The sequence below is a fragment of the Mauremys reevesii genome, linkage group 12, assembly GCF_016161935.1.
Source record: "Mauremys reevesii isolate NIE-2019 linkage group 12, ASM1616193v1, whole genome shotgun sequence".
Taxonomy (NCBI): domain Eukaryota; kingdom Metazoa; phylum Chordata; order Testudines; family Geoemydidae; genus Mauremys; species Mauremys reevesii.
In genome coordinates, this window is record NC_052634.1 from 35294106 (window position 1) to 35300136 (window position 6031).

Sequence of the window (6031 nt, forward strand, 5' to 3'; positions counted from 1 at the left end):
GGACTCGAGAAGCGATCTTATATTGGAGTCTCCAGCCATCCATGCACTTATGATGTCAGGGTCAAATTTTATCTGACCCTGCTCACCTATATTTTGCTTTATCTTACATATATATGCATCCCTCAGTCCAGTGATGGTAATAGGGCTACCAGTTTTAGCTTCCAAAAGACATACACTCAATACAGGTACTGGGTCCATTGTTGTCACTACAGCTTTCTTGTTAAGGCCCAACAACCTGCGCTTATCACTTATTTGTTTAGCTGTTTTGGTTTGAATATGATCCGAAATCAAAATATTTATGTTCCTTTCACCCCAGAACATATTATTAAAAGTAACGAGGAGCTGTTCTTCTTCGGCAGTCCAACAGCTCTTGTGCTTACCACGTTGGGAAATTACTTTAGGCTGACTGGCTTCAATACGCTCTTTATTCCAAGACTGCCGGATGGGCTATTCTTTTATGTTGAGAAAGCCCACTTTTGGTATTAAATTGTTTATTACATATTTCACAGGCCCAGTCACCCAATTGATCTTCCGTTATTTTCCCTTTACATTTCGGAATATGGCACAAGATGCTGTGTACCTTAGAATCACTTTTATCACACATGGAGCATTGAAATTCAGCCACTCTTCCACCATGATTGCGCTTAAGATGAACACTTAAAGCCGTTGGTTTTCCAACGTGATCACCGCAAAAGGGACACGCTGGGTTATCATTAGGTAGTGGAATTAAGGTCTTTTCCTGTGCTCCACTTACAGTTGTTTCCACTGTCTCTTCAATAGTAGTAAGAATATGACTCTCGCTTGATATTGTTTCCATTCTCTCCTCAATATTGGTAATCATGTTACTCTCACGTACTTCTGTACTTCGTCCCCCGAAATCCAAATCCTCATCATCAGATGTAATAAAAGAGAAATCTGGATTTGATAGACAAGTAGATTTTACAGTCTCCCTAAAGGCACTGCCTATAATTTCTATCGTATGGAGGGGACCAAGCCATTGTTCCTCTTGAATAACTGTTAACCATCTAGTATAATTCCGTAATATACGAGGTTGGAAATATAACTCCTTTGTCTGTGGGGCAGGCTGGACATTATCTGCCTCACTTTCAGTAATCACAGGGCTCTCAGTCTGTGTAGCCACTGAGGAGACATTGACTCGAAACCGAGCCAGGGGCTCATTAGGTCGGAAGATGCACCTGCCCCAAGGTACAACCTTCGTACTTCGATCTGTCGAGTTAGCCCCTCGACTCAGGCTATTTCCGGCACTATCAAGGGCTGCCATCATCTCGTGGTTTTCCACCGTAAATACTATTGCCTGGCCGGTGTACCAGAACAATAGGGCGGGAAATCGAAAGCAGTTGAGCCTCAGTTGGTCGACTCAATCACCCAATGAGTCGTCCAGCGGGACCCCGGGGAGGTTGAGGTCTCAAAACTGCTAGATAGTAGGTAGGGACAGTGGGAATCTCGTTCATCCATTCATGCGCGTCACTAATTAGATGACGAGGCATTTGGCTATTTTAAAAACTCACATGGGTTTCTTTTTCGAGTTATTCGGAGTGTATAAACACCCCAGGTGGCCCGTCCAACCAAAGTTTTGTCATAGCCAGTGAGCGGTCATGAATTATAATAATCATCACAAGATTCCCAAGAAAAGGGATGGGTATATAGTATGGATAAGAAAAAGATATCAGAAAAGAAATTCAAGACACATGAGGGACAGAACCTCATGGAACAGTAAATTGTTTGTTCTTTCCAATGCTTTCAAAGGTGTTTATAATATCAATGGAATATAGCAAAGTTCTTTTACTAAAACGTTGAGCAATTCTTTTATGCTGATGAATCGGGATGCCAAGGGCTGTCAGGACTTTCTCGTTGATTTTCGGCCATTTCCCCCTAGCACCTAGGGGGAACCCATAATATTCTACCTCTTTAGCTCCAGTCAGTTCTTTTATTTGACTTGTCAGGTTTTTATAATGTCTCACCTTTTCTGCTGCAGCATCTTCAAAAACTTTCTCCATATATTCGAACCGGACAGTAACATCCACCACCAGGGCAACATCTTCCTTAACAAAGATAAAATCAGGTTTCCTCAATTCCTCTCTATGGTTTGCAAGTGAGGTTCTTCATAGACAACCCATTTCAGATCTTTAGCTTTTTGTTTTAACAAACCACATAATTTATTATGTCGTCGTATACGGGCTTCCTGCACCGCAGAACATTGCCCTAAAATATGAGAAAGGGATTCATAGGGTGCAGTGCAGTGTCTACAATTCACATTCTTATTCATCCTACCACGCCCTTGATATTCTCTAGTGGGATATACATTCACTCTAAGCTTGAGGCCTATAAGAAATTGTCTTTCTGAAAATTCAGGATGAAATTGTAACCAGTCATTACTTATTGTATCATTGATAAAATGTTCAATTCCACTGCCCTGACACGGCAAATCTTTCCAATGAGCCAATTCTACTTCTCTCCAATTACATGGGATTGGATATATTTTCATGGGAGCTGGCTTTTCCCATTCATTGAGAGATTCCAGGATCTGTCGGGGAAGTCCATAATCAATAGAGACTGGATCTGTTATTCCAGGAATTTTATCTTCCTTTCCACCAGCAGTTATCCATAGCTTTTTAAACTCTTCATCAATGTTATTTGCCAATGCGATAGACCGAATTATCTCATCATCAGAATTTGCAATTCTATATAATCGCCGCGCTTGAATCGAAGGGATGAGACTAGCGAGTCTCGCCACTCCCAATCCACCATTCCTAATACTGGTATATATAAAACCATTACAAGTATCGGGTGGTAGATGGAGCCATCCTTTGACGACGGTTCTGATGGTATCATCCAATGACGATAGCAAGGTCTTTTTGGTATCTGTATGATCAGCCAAATAGATGATCCGTGGTATGGTATAATTGTTCAACATTGTTAACTTTTGCGAAGGTTTTAATGGTGCCTTAGTCAATCTTTCAAGCCAAACAGCAAGTTTTTCTTCAAGTAAGGGCTTAGAAAATCCAATCCATGGGTCAACTTTAAGTCCAAGATATTTCTCCGACTCGCCTGGTAAAATCATATTCAAACTATCTTTATCTATATTCCAGGTCTCATAATTATTGATTGTATAAGAGTCATGAGTAGGACTAACAAAAACCCATAACATTTTTGGCTTGTACTTTCAGGCCAGATAACTTACAAAAGTCTTCCAATATTTGAATATTTTTAGTCATACCTTCCCAGGTGTCACTCAACATAACCAAATCATCCGCAAAGGCAAGTGATGTTACCTTATTCACTCCATAAGAGAATCCCATATTAGCCTTCTCTAATGCTGTAATTAGAGGATCCATTGCCAGGTTAAATAACAGTGGAGACATAGGATCTCCTTGCTTGACACCAACTTTAATTTCAATAGATGAAGTACGCCCACCAACTTCTATTCGAGTGTGGATATTTTTATAGGAATCTTCAATTATATTCACAATATGCTGATCCAATCCCCTTTCCTGTAGTACCCACATAATATGATCATGAGATATCGAATCAAATGCCTTAGCAATATCCACAAATATAACCCCCAATGATTTCTTGCTCTTTTTTGCTTGCTTCAATATTGTATGAAATATCTTAAGGTTTTCTGAACAACCAGATGTAGCAATAAACCCTCTTTGTCGAGGGTTTATTGGGCATGCCTTGGCAAGTCGATTTGTTATTATTCTTGAAAAAAGCCTTAATATGATGGATCCAATAGTTAAAGGCCTCCAATTCCCCAGATCTTTTAGGGCCTCAGGGTCTGCAGTCTTGGGGATCAATAAGGAGCGACATTCTTTTATGGTATCAGGTATCATACCAGTAATAAGCCATGTATTAAACAATTTCACAAGAGCAGTACATTCCGGATCCGCTTGGAGTAGGTCTCTTAGGCTGATCTTATCAGGGCCTGGTGCAGAGTTCTTATTCATCCCCTTTATATTTTTCATTATTTCTTTGGCCGAGAGGAGACTTTCAAAAGCGGTGTTATTGGCCGCTGTATGGGATTTAAATTGTCCCAATCCTTCAAAGGGAGTCAAACTTTCCCATTTATTCTTGTATGTTTCAAATATCTCAGTAAGTGGATTTGGCATTGCAAACGTTCGGTGCCATCAAGAATGATGGAGGCAAGTTTGCATCTATCTATCTCAAAAGATGCTGATATCTTTATAGAAACCTTTCTTTGCCGCTCTTTTCTCCATCCATTTCTTTTTCTTTCCACTCTTATTACTCATAATTTTATTATTCCCTCGTTGCCTCGGTTTAGGTGATTCTCTTAGAAATGTGGAGAGGATATCAAACGAGGTGGACTCGAGAAGTGATCTTATATTGGAGTCTCCAGCCATCCATGCACTTATGATGTCAGGGTCAAATTTTATCTGACCCTGCTCACCTATATTTTGCTTTATCTTACATATATATGCATCCTCAGTCCAGTGATGGTAATAGGGCTACCAGTTTTAGCTTCCAAAAGAAATACACTCAATACAGGTACTGGGTCCATTGTTGTCACTACAGCTTTCTTGTTAAGGCCCAACAACCTGCGCTTATCACTTATTTGTTTAGCTGTTTTGGTTTGAATATGATCCGAAATCAAAATATTTATGTTCCTTTCACCCCAGAACATATTATTAAAAGTAACGAGGAGCTGTTCTTCTTCGGCAGTCCAACAGCTCTTGTGCTTACCACGTTGGGAAATTACTTTAGGCTGACTGGCTTCAATACGCTCTTTATTCCAGACTGCCGGATGGGCTATTCTTTATGTTGAGAAAGCCCACTTTTGGTATTAAATTGTTTATTACATATTTCACAGGCCCAGTCACCCAATTGATCTTCCGTTATTTTCCCTTTACATTTCGGAATATGGCACAAGATGCTGTGTACCTTAGAATCACTTTTATCACACATGGAGCATTGAAATTCAGCCACTCTTCCACCATGATTGCGCTTAAGATGAACACTTAAAGCCATTGGTTTTCCAACGTGATCACTGCAAAAGGGACACGCTGGGTTATCATTAGGTAGTGGAATTAAGGTCTTTTCCTGTGCTCCACTTACAGTTGTTTCCACTGTCTCTTCAATAGTAGTAACAATATGACTCTCGCTTGATATTGTTTCCATTCTCTCCTCAATATTGGTAATCATGTTACTCTCACGTACTTCTGTACTTCGTCCCCCGAAATCCAAATCCTCATCATCAGATGTAATAAAAGAGAAATCTGGATTTGATAGACAAGTAGATTTTACAGTCTCCCTAAAGGCACTGCCTATAATTTCTATCGTATGGAGGGGACCAAGCCATTGTTCCTCTTGAATAACTGTTAACCATCTAGTATAATTCCGTAATATACGAGGTTGGAAATATAACTCCTTTGTCTGTGGGGCAGGCTGGACATTATCTGCCTCACTTTCAGTAATCACAGGGCTCTCAGTCTGTGTAGCCACTGAGGAGACATTGACTCGAAACCGAGCCAGGGGCTCATTAGGTCGGAAGATGCACCTGCCCCAAGGTACAACCTTCGTACTTCGATCTGTCGAGTTAGCCCCTCGACTCAGGCTATTTCCGGCACTATCAAGGGCTGCCATCATCTCGTGGTTTTCCATCAGAATACTATTGCCTGGCCGGTGTACCAGAACAATAGGGCGGGAAATCGAAGCAGTTGAGCCTCAGTTGGTCGATTCAATCACCCAATGAGTCGTCCAGCGGGACCCCGGGAGGTTGAGGTCTCAAAACTGCTAGATAGTAGGTAGGGACAGTGGGAATCTCGTTCATCCATTCATGCGTCACTAATTAGATGACGAGGCATTTGGCTATTTTAAAACTCACATGGGTTTCTTTTTCGAGTTATTCGGAGTGTATAAACACCCCAGGTGGCCCGTCCAACCAAAGTTTTGTCATAGCCAGTGAGCGGTCATGAATTATAATAATCATCACAAGATTCCCAAGAAAAGGGATGGGTATATAGTATGGATAAGAAAAAGATATCAGAAAAGA